This window comes from Spermophilus citellus (genome assembly GCF_964194105.1).
Source record: "Spermophilus citellus genome assembly, chromosome: 5".
Classification (NCBI taxonomy): Eukaryota; Metazoa; Chordata; class Mammalia; order Rodentia; family Sciuridae; genus Spermophilus; species Spermophilus citellus.
The window spans coordinates 112896850-112910973 of NC_138186.1; the positions used below are offsets into that span (position 1 = coordinate 112896850).

Below are 14124 nucleotides of genomic sequence, written 5' to 3' on the forward strand. Positions count from 1 at the left end.
CTCAGCTTCCTGAGTAGCTGGAACTAGAGACACATGCCACTCCATTCGGACTCTTTCAGATTTAAACTGTGGAATTACCCACAACACACACACACACACACACACACACACACACACACACTGGGATAGACCCCAGGGGCACAGGTTACCCTGAGCTGCATCCCTCAACCCTTTCTCCCTTTTTATTGAGACAGAGTCTCACTAAATTGCTGAGGCTGACAGTCAACATGCAATCCTCCTGCCTCAGCATTTCCTGTTACTGGGATTACAGGTGTGAATCACTGTGCCCAGCATTACTCCTCTTTTGAAGTATATTCAACAAAGCAGACCAAAATCAGTGCATTGACAGGCTGCCTAAAGTATAAATTTTTGTAGAATACAAAAATCTTTTTTGTATTGCCTCTGAATAGCAAAACAGTGAGAATCACCAAGAGCAAAGAACATGCCAAAGGTATGTCCACTGGGTGGGATTTATAATCCTGTGGCTGAGAGTAATGCAAGCCTAATTAGCTGCTTAATGAACCATTAGGAAGATGTCTGGGGTTGAGGAAGGAATGCATACACTTGACTCAGCTGACTAGTATTGTTTTCATCAGTCTAAAATGAAATAATGGAATTTTTAAAGCTATTAGATACTTTTATAGGTAGGCTCAGAGATCTCTTCCACACTAAATAAATGAGGTTAAGTAGCCTGTTTCTTACTTTACCTGTACTCCCATCACTTTTTTTTTTTTTTTTTCAGACAGTGTCCCACAGAGGCTGATCTCAAACTTGCAATCCTACTGACTCACCTTCCAAGTAGCTGGGATTATAGGTGTGTGCCACCACACCCAACAAGAAAGAGATTCTTGAAGTGTTTTATTGATGTTGTTGCTGTTTATTTTTGTATAGATTATATGGATAATTAGAAATAGAGTTGAAGTTATTTAACATTCTTTTCTTGTTTTGCTAAGGCCATATCCAGTCTTCTTGAGAATTGAAACAATTACATAAAATTTTATTCTTCCAATGTGTGCCCTTCATTTGTAATCTATATCCTTTATTCCATCATTTTTGTTCTACCACTTCTTTGCAAGTCCCATGTGGGTTTTTCTTGCTGTTTGTTAAAAATAGTGTCAGTAGACATCTTATGTTTATCCTTATTTGGGAACTATTTGAATCCTTACTTTAAAATATGAGCTGGAGGGGCTGGGGTTGTAGTTCAATGGTATAGCACTTGCCTAGCACATGGGAGGCACTGGGTTCCATCCTCAGCACCTCATAAAAATAATAAAGGTATTGTGTCCATCTACAACTAAAAATAAATAAATAAATAAATAAATAAATATGAGTTAGAGTTTTCATTTTTATGCCTCTTATTTTTTAATCAGTTCTCTAGTTGCTTAAGAGGAGTGGTTTAAAAATTTGGGGTTGTAGATAGTCACAGTATTGGGACATTATGTTGAAAACCATCTTCCATTGTCCATTCATGCAGAATTGTGAAAAGTGTTTGTTTATTCTTTAGTTTCAGGGTGACTAGCACAGTGTGGTGAAAAATCAGTAAATATGCAGGGCGTGGTGGTGTACGCCTGTAATCCCAGTGGTTCTGGAAGCTGAGGCAGCAGGATCGTAAATTCAAAGCCAGCCCCAGCAATTGAGGCCCAAAGAAAATCAGCAAGATCCTGTCCCTAAATGGAATATAAGGATGAGGATGTGGCTCAGTGGTTAAGCACACCTGGGTTTAATCCCTGGTACCAAAAAAAAAAAAAAAAAAAAAAAAGGTCAATAAATGTGACATACCATATATTTTTTACTGTATAACATTTTATTTTATTTTTAAATTTTCTTTTCATGGAATACATTTTCTTATTACCAATTCCCACAGTGGGAAAGTAATTTATTATTTTTAGTTTTATATTTGTGGACAGATTATTTTAGGACAAGTAAAACACATTTGAGAATTACATCTGTTTGGAATTTGTAATATTCTGATATGTGTACAAGGAAGACTTCTTTTCTAACTTGAGCATCTCTAAATTCAGAAGCTCTCCAATCTTTCCTTCCTAGGATATAGAAATCTGTAATTTGAGATTTTAGCATCTCCTAATTTTAAAGTTTCCCTAGGACATAAAACCATCAGTAGCTGGTATCAACTAAACAGACAGGGAAGTTTCCAAAAGTAAACACTATCTAATTTTTTGCAAAGTCATGAATTAACAGTCTTTCTCTTTGTCCATTATTTCCAAGACAAATGCAGAAATGATCACATACTGATAATAATAAAGCTAAATTCTCTTTAAGAGACTGACAAAAGCAAAAGCTCATATGTAAAGTTTGGTCATACTGTCTCATGAACTTGAAGACAACCCCATTAACTCACTAGAATGCAGAACTGGGTCTCATAATTTCTTGAATACATTTCTTCTCAAACCTCTTCCTCAACAATTAGATTCTAAAATAACCATGTAATTAGAAGAAGGTTTGTCCACCAATAAACTTTCTGTTATTTCCTTCTTATTGTGAGCTGAATGACAGAGCAGAGGCAGAGGCATACAATCAATTCTCAAGTCAAAAAGGTCAAAGCTTCCACAGCATGGCAACAGCTTTGCAGATGCCCACATCATGATGGTTGAAATAACATCAGCCCAGCAAAGGTTAAAGCTGAGAGTGCCAAAAGGCCTGCCTTGGCAGCTTTCTGCGATGCATCCCCATGAACATAGTCAGTGACAACTTGTCCAAGGCCCCAGTGACTATGAAGAGTGAGGACTGCAGCCAAGGAGTAGTCCATTGCAGAGCAAGGATTCAAACATTCAGCTGGAAGCAGGCCCAGGAGCAAAACACTGACAGCCCTCTGGCTAGTCCAGTGAAGAGATGCAGCCTTGGAACCAGAATGGCCGTTTAGTGACAGGTGAATGTGCTGTGTTCCAGTCCATCCTGGGGTAGGTTGGTCCTGGAGAAATGCTGAGATGTGAGCAGGTCTGACCAATGGGGTTCAGAGGACAGAGCTCGGCCTCCTTGAGCACCGCAGAGGACATCCAGCCTCAAGAGAACCACTTTTGAGGGCTCAAGGTCGCCCCAACATACCATATTTTTAAGAATCACTTTTTTTTTCTTTTTTTTCCCTTGTGAATTGGCCAATTTAACTTTTTCTCTACCAAATCATCTTTGTTCTTTTGCTGCAAGTTTGGGTCCTAATACAAAACTCAAGTAGCGGACTGTTTTGTTGATGCTTTGGAAAAACAAATATCAAACCTTTAACTCTTTATGTGCACCATCCTTTTCTAATTTTTTTCAATATATTTATTTCAATAACTTTCAGACCGAAGTTTTAAAAATTAATCAGCTTTAATATTGCAACAAATAAAAATTTAGTACATCTGACATTTAAATGTAAAATAGCAATATACAAATGAGAGTCGGGTGTGGTGGCACACCCCTGTAATCCCTGTGACTGGGGAGTCTAGGCAGGTGAATTGCAAGTTTTCAGTCCAGCCTCAGAAACTTAATGAGACCCTGTCTCAAAATAAAATAAAAAGGGCTGCGATTGTAACTCAGTGGCAAAGCACCCATGGTTTCAATCCCCAGTACTAGGGGGAAAAGTATACATGTATCTATATACTTTGCAGAAAAATAGAAAAAATGATTAAATAAAAATTAGTAATAAAAATTTTCCCAATGAAGCTAAGTACACTTCAGTAAGTACATATGAGAATAGGCACTAATTTTTATTGAAATACATTGAAAATTGTATTGCATATAAATACCAAACTAAAGACTAATTAAAGAAAAAATATCTAGAGCTTCTTATTGAATCAATTTACTTCAAAAATGTTCAAATATTTGAGGATGTTAGAGTTGTTTTTGTACTTATAGAAGTGCTCTGATTTTCCCACTTATCAACTGAAAATGATTGCAGCTCAGAAGGCCATAGTCATCCACCATAAGTGCTTTAATCAAGTTGCAGGTGTTTCTGAGATGATGTTTATATTATAAATGCTCACACATGCACATATTATAACTTGAACCAGACAATTTCCTTATAATGAATGCATTAATGATTATCCAAATTCCTTCCAAATCACTGGTTCAACTAACTGAGGGTGCATATACCTTAAGTCCTTAGGGAAACCTGCAGAAATATGTCTTGGAAATTTGAGCATCTCCATGCCACTCTGAATCAATTGTTTATTTCAGGTATAACTGCCTCTTTGGGTTTGTTTTGAAGAAAGACTATCATCATGGTATAGTGGATTCTTGGATAAAAACACCGTGCTATGAACCAATATCATGCTTTAAAAAAAATCTATATTTTTAGAGTAATTGTAGGTTCACAACAAAATTAAGATGAAGTTATAGAAATTTCCCATAAACTCCCTGCTCCTATAAATGCATAGCATTCCCCATTATGATCTCTCTCACCAGACTGGTATGTTTGTTAAAATTGATGAAGCTATATTGGCAGATCATTGTCATCCAGAGTCCACAGTTTACAATATAGTTCCCTCTTGGCATTGTACATTCAATAGATTTGGACAAATGTGTAATGATATGTATCCATCATTGTAGTATCACAGTAACCCTTTTAACTGCCCTAAAACTTTTCTGGGCTCCATCTAGTAAACCTTCCCCCAACCCAACCCCTGATCTTTTTACTGTCTCCAGAGTGTTACCTTTTCCATAATGTTCTATATTATGAGTGCTTTTCATATTGATTTCCCTCATTTAGTAATTAAGCTTCCTGCATGCCTTTTCATGGCTCTATGTCTTTCTTTTTAGCATTGAATAATATTCCATCATCTGGATGTACTACAGTTTATTTCCAGGTTTGGGCAATTATGAATAAATATGCCATATACATCTGTGTGAAGGTTTTTGTGTGAACATATGTTTTCAACTCACTGGAGTAAATACCAAGAAGCATGATTGCAGGACCATATGGTAAGAGTATTTTTAGTTTTGCAAGAAATGACCAAACCATCTTCCAAAGTAGCTGTACCATTTTGCATTTCCATCAGTAATAAATGAGACCTCCTGCTTCTCCACATCTCACAGCATTTGGTGTTAGTGTTCCTGATTTGGGCCATTCTAGTAAGTGTATAGTGACATCTCATCATTATTTTTGCAATACTGGGGATTGAATCCAGGGACACTGTACCACTGAGCTACATCCCAGACTTTTTTTTTTTTTAAGATACTTGCAATCCCCCTGCCTCAGTCTCCACAATCACTGGGATACATGCCACAATACCGGGCTCTCATTCTTATTTTAATTTACATTTCCCTGATGCTATATAATGTGGAACATTCTTTCATATGCTTATTTGCCATCTGCCTATCTTCTTTAATGAGATGCTTTTTAGGGCTGGGGATGTGGCTCAAGTGGTAGCGCGCTCGCCTGGCATGGGTGCAGCCCGGGTTCAATCCTCAGCACCACATGCAAACAAAAGATGTTGTGTCTGCCGAAAACTAAAAGATAAATAAATATTAAAATTAAAAAAAAAATGAGGTGCTTTTTAGGTCTTTGGCCAATGTTTTAAAACCATTTTTTAAAAAGAGTTCTTTGTTATTTTGGATAATATTCCTTTGTAAAACACATCTTTTTTTCCGAATATTTTCTCCCAGGCTGTGGCGTATCTTCTCATTCTTTTGACATTGACTTTCTAAGAGCAGACGGTGTGAAGTTTAGAAAAGTCCGGCTTATCAATGATTTCTTTCATGGATCATGCTCTCAGTGTTGTGTCTAATAAGTTACCACTAGGACTAGGCGTATAGCTCAGTGATAGAATGCTTGCCTAGCATGTATGAGAGCCTGGGTTTTATTCCCAGTTCTGCTAAACAAAAAATAAAATAAAGGTATTACTATACCCAAGGTCATCTAGAATTTTTCTTGTCATCTTCTATGAGTTTTATAGTTTTGCATCTTTCAGGTAGGTCTAACATTCATTTTTAGTTAAATTTTGTGAAGGATGTAAGACATGTCTAGATTCAGTTTTGTTGCAGATGGATTTCCAGTTCCAATATCACTTGTTGAAAAGTATCTTTGCTTTGTCAAGTCAGTTAACTATATCTATGGTTCTCTTTCTTAATTCTGTTTCATTCACTATCTTTTCTATGTTTTCACCAATACCCACTGTTTTGATTATGGTAGCTTTATAACAAGCCTTGAAGTTGTTTCAGTCCTCTAACTTTGTTCCTTTATCTTCAATATTATGTTTGCTATTCCAGGTCTTTTTTCTCTAAAGTCTTTAGGAACATTTTGTTGATAGTCACAAAATAACTTGCTGGGATTTTCTTTTTTATAATTAGGAAAAAATGTTTTTGCCGTGCTGGGGATTAAACCCATGGCCTCAGACATGCTAGGAAAGTGCTTTGCCACTGAACTCACTTCTCAGATTTTGATTGTGATTACAGTTAAAATACAGATCAAGTTAAGAAAAACCTGGGGATGTACCTTAGTTGGTAAGTGCTTGCCAAATATGCACAAGGTCCTTGGTTTACTCCTACACACACACACACACACACACACACACACACAATAAGAGTTGAGAAAAACAATATACTTGTCATTATTGAGTCTTCTTATGCATGAACATAGACTATCTCTTCACTTATTTAGCTTTTGTTTGATTTTATTCATCAGAATATTGTAGTTTTCTTCATATAGATCTTGTATATATCTTGTTAGATTTATACCTAAGTATTTAATTTTTGAGTGTTGATATAAATGGTACTGGTTTTAATTTTAAATTCAATTTCTTTTTGTTTTTCAGTCCTCAGATAGAACTCAGGGCCTCCCATATGGAAGACCAGCACTCTACCCCTGAGCTACCTCCCCAATGCTTTTTTATTTTATTTATATGAATCAATGTCTTGTTGACATGCTGTTCTTGAAATTGCAATCCTTCTGTCTCAGTGTCCCAAGAAGCTGGGGTTCAAATATGCACTCACACATTTGAATGTTCATTGATTTTTGCATATTAACCTCAAATCCTGTAATCTTGCAATAATTGACTAGTACCATGCATCTTGTTTTTTCTATTCTTTTGGATTTCCTTTTTAAAAATATTTTTTAAATTGTCAATGGACCTTTATTTTATTTATTAATTTATTTACATGTGGTGCTGAGAATTGAACCCAGTGCTTCATACATGCTAGGTAAGTGCTCTACCACTGAGCCACAACCCCAGCCCCTTTTTTGAATTTTCTACATAATAATATCATCTATAAACAAAGACAGTCTTATTTCTTTATTCTCAATATGTATATCTTTTATTTCACTTTCTTGTCTTATTGCATTAGCTAATACTTCTAGTATATTAAAAAGGGATGGGGAAAAAGGACATTCTTTTTTTTAACGATTTTTTTAGAGAGAGAGAATTTTTTAATATTTATTTTTTAGTTTTTGGTGGACACAATATCTTTATTTTATTTTTATGTGGTGCTGAGGACCGAACCCAGCGCCCTGTGCATGCCAGGCGAGCACGCTACCGCTTGAGCCACATCCCCAGCCCATGGGGGGACATTCTTGTCTTGTTCTCAGTGGGAAAATTTCAAGTTTATCACCATTAAGTATGATGTTAGTTATACTTTTTTTGTGGATTATTTTTTAAGAGCACTATTAGGGACTGAATCCAGGGTCTAGGGCCTTGCACATGGTAGGCAAATGCTTTACCACTGAGTTACATTCTCAATTCTTCTTATAAAATTTGAGACAGAGCCTTGCTAAGTTGCCCAGGTTGGCCTTCAATTTATTATTCTCCTGTCCAGCCTCTTGAATATCTGGAATTACAAACATGTACCACCATAACTGGCTCATATATATTCTTAAAATGAGGAGGTTTTCTTCTATTCATAGTTTACTGAAAGTTTTTATCATGAATAGGTAGTTGGATTTTGTCAAATGCTTTCCATGCATCTAGTGATATAATTATGTGATTATTTTTCTCTATTGATGCAATGGGCTGCATTAATTGATTCTCAAATATTGAATTAGACTTGAGACAAATCACAATTGGTCATGGTGCATAATTCTTTTTATATATTGTTATATTATATATTCTATTTGTTAATATTTTGTTGAGGATATTTGCATCTATGTTCCTTTTTTGTTTGTTTTTGTTTTTGTAGTGTTGGAGATCAAACTCAGGACCTCATGCATAGTAGGTAAGCACTCTTCCACTGAACTACATACCAGCCCAGTTTTCTTTTTTTGTAATGTGTGTGATTTGGGTTTCAAGATAATGCTGGCTTCACAGAATGAGTTAGGAAGTATTCCCTCTGCTTCCATCCTCTGAAAAAGATTGTAGAGAATTGTCATAATTTTTTTCTTCAATACTTATAGAATTTATCAGTGAACCTACCTAGGGCCTTGTGCTTTCTGTTTGGGATGGTATTAATTATTAATTCAATTTCCTTAACAGACACTGAACTATTCAGGCTGTATACAGATTGTACTTATAAGCAATTGTTCTGGTTCATCTAAATTTAGGGGGATAAATTTATGGGCATAAATATTTATGATATTCCTTTATTATCTCTCCAATGTCCCTGAGATCTGTAAAGATGTTCCCTCATTCATTTCTGATATTAGTAATTTGTGTTTTCTTTTAGTTTTGTTGGCTTGGCTACAGACTTATTAATTTTGATATTTTTAAAGAAACAGCTTTTGGTTTTGTTGATTTTCTCTATTTCTTATTTTCAATTTCTTTCCTTCTGCTCTAATTATACTTTCATTTCTTCTGCTTATTTTGAATTTAATTTGCTCTCTTTTTCTAGCTTCTAAGGGTGGACACTTGCAGGAGTGTTCAATGCTATCAATTTCCCTCTAATCACTTATTTCATTGCATCCCATCACAGATTAATATTTTAATACAACCTTGTTTTTTATTATCTGCATGAAACATAGCTGCAATTGTACTGTTCCAGCTGTTTGTATTTTATTATTGTTTGAACAATCCCAATGATAATCATGCCATCTCTTACATCCCTGTCCAATGTGGTTTTGATTAGCTTGAACCTCTACACACTATCAGGACTGGAACTCCCAAGTCAGTTTGCTTGAATGACCCATGTGGCTCATGCTCTTTACTGGTAAATATTGTAAATTTTATTCCTTAACGAAGGTTTTTCTCTTGGGATGCTTCTTTACATCTCATTACAGCATGCTCCTGGTTTCTGTTGTATTGCTGCCACAGTAGAAGACAGAGAAGAGATAAACTATTATTTTTTTGTGATGCTCTTTTGGACTCCAAACATAACTCTTCCAATTAAATATTCCTAAATATTTACCAAAACAGTTGGCCCCATCCCATAAAACAGGAACCATATCTATTCAATTCCATATCTATAAGACAGTTCATGGCACATAAGAAGAGTTCAATAACATATATTTTATCAATATTTCACACCCCTCAAGGATTGGCTTGAAAGAATATAAATGACACACTACATTACCTTTACAACTATATTTTCTAGAGAACTGCCACTCCAAACAAAATGGCACAGACTTATCTCTCCTTCCTTTGCTAAGTAAAACTATATACCTTAGAAGTAATGCAAAAGGCAACTATAGGAGGACTCCAAGTTAAAAAGGGGTAAGGGTAACTGGCTAGAGATATTAGGCAGGAGAAATAGCACAATGGCTAGTTATCTTACAATCCTACTTGCCAATAGAAGGAAACCCAGTTCTCATGTCTCCTGAATTCTAATCTAGCAGCAGAAGATGGCCTAGGGAGGTTTATTTCATCCCTGAATGGAAAAGGAGTTCTGTTAACACTATCAGAGAGGCCAGGTGGCACTGGCAAGGAAAAACTTCTTTTGATAACAAGAGTCCTAGGGAGCCACTTTTCATCCCTGAGAGCTAGATGGGGTCCTCCCTCTTCCACCTAAAGAACAGGTGGCCTTCACTGAGGAAATGTCTTTCATCCCTATGTGAGGCAACTGCAGGGGTCAGTGGGATTCCTGGTGATACCAGAGGAATGAGCAGGCCAAAATAGCTCAGAAAAGGCTCTGAAAATTAAATTGTCATTGGAATCATTGTATAAGTAGACCAGGACCTGCATGTTGAACCTAAACAGAGTAAATGTCTGCTAAGATAGAAGATCTAAATAGGACCCAGGATATCCTAACATAATAGCTCAAATGTCCAGGATATAAGAGAAAATCCCGGTGGGCAAGGGGTATATCTCAGTTGCAGAACATTTGTGCAGCATCTGGGAAGCCCAGGGTTTGACTGAAAAAAAGAAAAAAAAAAAAAAAAAAAAAAAAAGAAAGGAGAGGGCCAGAAAAATCATGACTTAGATGAGATCAGATAATTTAATCACACCAAGACCAAGATGAATCAGATGTTAGAATTATCTGACATGGGTTTCAGAGCAGCCATCAACAATAAATTATGAATTCAACAAGCAATTATGAACTTATTTGAAATATATGAAAATATAGAAAACCTTAGCAAAGAAACAGAAGTCTAAAAAAAGTAAATGGAAAATTGAAAACTGAAAAAAGATAGTAACTCAAATACAAAGAAACAAACACAACTTTACTGGATGGAATCAATCATAGAGTAAAGAGGAAAGGACAGAAGTAGCAAACCTGAGGACAGATAAATATAATTCACCTGAACAGATGGGGAAAAAACTGAAAAGAAAAAAAAAAACCCGTTCCCTGCTGACCAACAAGAACCTCTCTTTTACTATATAGTGAATTCCTTTCCTTATATAACTCCACCCCTATTCTACATTGAGATTAGGTAGATTTTTGTATTCCTCTTTTTCCTAATTTCAGTATCACAGAGACTACCTCTCAGTCTCAAAGCTTCTCCAAGTGGGACTCTATGCAAAAAGGACTCTATGCAAAAACTCTGCCTTCTCATTGGGCATATTAATAACCACGGCCACTCTCTCCACCCTTCTATCTCCTATTCATCAGGTATTTCCATGTTTCCTTATATAAGATAGTGTTGGGCTGCTTCAGCAGAACTCAGAAGCATAGTCTCATAGCTACAATCTATCTGACAATCCTTGGAGCTCTAAAAGTTAGCTTTGTTAAGTTTTGAGAATAAAAGGTTAAATCTAAACATGTAACCCTTTATTACAATAAGACTGTAAATTAATTATTCAGTAAACAAAGTAAAAAAATAGGCAAAATTAATAAAAGAAACATGTCCTTTTAGCTATAATTCAGAAACATGTCCTTGAGCTATAATTCACATTCCTGTAGAGTGAATTTGAGCATTTATCAATGACTTTTTAATCTTCAATTTCCTTTGCTACCTTTAAGAAAAATAGAAAGCTTACACTTCTGAGATTTCGGACTTATTCACAATTATGTCTGCTGCTTCAATTTTTATGTTACACTTTGGGAACCATTTTGACACCTACAGCTTTACTTTAGCTGTTTCAGTTGTTTTGCATCTTTAGGCTTTCAGAGCTTAGACGAAAAGTCTGTTATTAACTAATTAGCTTTGGCTAATTACTTGCATATTCTAATTGCCCTAGATATCCATGCTTGATTCCACCATAATCTCTAGGACCTGAATTCTTGGCCCTTCACTCGCTTGGCAGATTTGGCTTCCCTCTGTTCTGAAGACTGGCTGCTAGAGCCTCTCCGTCCTTTCTCTCTCTTTTCATACCAGGAAAGTAACAGGAAAACAAACTCCAACATAAAATGTGACGCTTTCCACTTTCTTCTTCTAAACTCCTAAACTCATTATGACTATACACATGCACACACACAATCAAGTGCTTACAGTATTCTAGGCAAGGTACTAATAGTTAGAGAAGAGGGAATTAGCAGCAACCACACTTAAAGATTTCTCTTTCATTAAGCCTCTCTTCCCACCTGATCTACTGGGTTTTGTGTTCATAATATTTTGCATATTTCCCCTGAGTTTAAAGTCTAGCTTAAGGACCTACTTTCTGTATGGCCATAAACAAACTATTTAATACCCACCTTCCCCTCAGAAAAGTCTCAATTTCTACATCTATAAACATGATTCTGTGGTAAGGATTAGCTGTGTAACAGGGTATCTGGAATGTATTAAACACTCAATAAATGTTGGCTATTGTTACTTTTCTTATTTCTTTTATTGGAATAAATTGTCCCAACCTCCTTTAAGACTGTACTGTATAAGGACAGTACAGTCTTATTCATCTCTGTATATCATTTTAGGAGGCTTCACCTAAAGTGGACTGACCCTGGCTGCTATTACCACCACTATCATTACCATTGCTGGAGATTTTGTGTCATACTCTTCTAACTAGGACTCCCTGTCTTGTAATCTAACAAACAAACAAACAAACAAATAAATCAAACAAATAAACTCTGGGTAAATCTCATAGTTGCTTCAATATGACATCATTAAGTGTGATAGGAGGAGGTAGAAGTATCCCTGGATTTGTTTTTCCAAGATCCCAATTCAAATAGTCACAGACGATTGGCAGGAGACCTGGGCATCCGCATTTCAAAGAGTCAATATGTAACTTCTTACTTAAACTATATATTAATTCCCACTGAATAGTTTCCAACATAATTAATTCATATAATTAATTATTATTCTACATGATTTATTGAATCACTTCAAGTAAGTTTTTAAGCAAGCCGAATCTGGTAGGAAATGTTTTATGGCATCATTTTATCTTTGTTCCTGCATATTATTACTGGGAGAGAGAGCAGGGACTTAAGGCAGAAGCCAGAGATACATGCTTCTTCTACATTTATACTGCCAAGCCTAGCATCCCTATCCCTAGCACTGAAGTGGACTGAATTTTATTTAGATTTTCATATGTTAGAAATAATAGTCTTTTCGTACTTATATGAAAAGATATGTTCTAATAATGTGCATGCACTAATACACATGTACTAATTAATGTATTAATACACATATTCTAATATCCATACCTTACTCATCTTAAACTGTCTTCTAGAAACATGGCTGGAGACTGCTTACCTGTCTTACTACTCTCATGCTTGACAGGTTTGAATAGTGATAACAGGTAAATGGATCATCCCAACGTTCAAGACTTAGTAAGAAGCATTGGAAAACCTGATTTTCTAAGACCTGGTTTTCAAACTAGACTTTTTGTTTTAATTCCCCCCTGCTATAATTTGCTGTATATATCTTAACTGGTTCAGAACCAGAAAAAGGAAAATAAATTATTATTTAATATCTTATCAAGTATTACTAGAAACTAGTGAGAAACCTAGTACATAGTTAGAGAAAAAATTAAAAAATGGTGTAAAATAAGAAAGTATTAGCAAAGAGACAAATAAGGAATGCAAAATAAATAGAAAAGAAAGATATATTTTTAAAAATAGCTACAAGTAATTAAAATAGCACTAACAATTGCTTTTGGTACCATTCCTGACTATCTACTGAGGAAGAGATTGGATACATGCTAAAGTCTAGAATATTGATCTCTTTACACTTTATTATGCTGCCTTTAGCCAGGCTTGGTGGTGCACGCCTGTAATCCCAGCCACTGGGAGGCTAAAGCAGAAGAATTGCAAGTTCAAAGCCAGCCTCAACAACTGCAAGGTGCTGAGCAACTTAGTGAGATCCTGTCTATAAATAAAATACAAAACAGAACTGGGGATGTGGCTCTGTGGTTGAGTGACCCAGAGTTAAATCCCCAGTACCAAAAAAAAAAAAAAAAAAAAAAAAAAAAAATCATGTTGCCTTTACTTGCAGACCAAACAATTAGTAATTGATACTTTATAACATAGAAATATAATTATAGTTACAAATACTGATCATTAAGGAAGTCAATCATGAATAGAAGAGGCTTAATTGATGACCTAATGGTAGCCTTCCAAAAGAGAAAACTTTCATATATTTTTACAACTTTGTATAATGTAATTCATTGATTCTCTTAAAACTATTCAGGGGAATCTGAACTGAGGACAAGGACCATTTTTTTTTTTTAAGTGTGGATGGAACCCAGGAATGATTTACCACTAAGCTACATACCCAGTCTTTTTTATTTTAAGATGGGGTCTGCTAAGTTGCTGAGGTCAGCCTCGAACTTGTGATGTTCTTGTCAGTCTCCCAAGTGACTGGGATTACAGGGGTGTGCTATTGCATCTGGAAAGGAAAAGAAATTTAAACTTTTCTTGAGTGTTCTTGATGGTTTTGGTGTGGACTGA

At 35.6% G+C, this 14124-nt stretch overlaps 1 pseudogene across 1 annotated transcript; it reads right to left on the reverse strand.

Moving 5' to 3' along the window:
• Positions 1–2393: 2393 nt before the first annotated feature.
• On the reverse strand, positions 2394–3066 carry LOC308649461 (succinate dehydrogenase [ubiquinone] cytochrome b small subunit, mitochondrial-like; annotated as a pseudogene). The gene has a single exon. The product of its transcript is annotated as a succinate dehydrogenase [ubiquinone] cytochrome b small subunit, mitochondrial-like (transcript).
• Positions 3067–14124: the final 11058 nt, after the last annotated feature.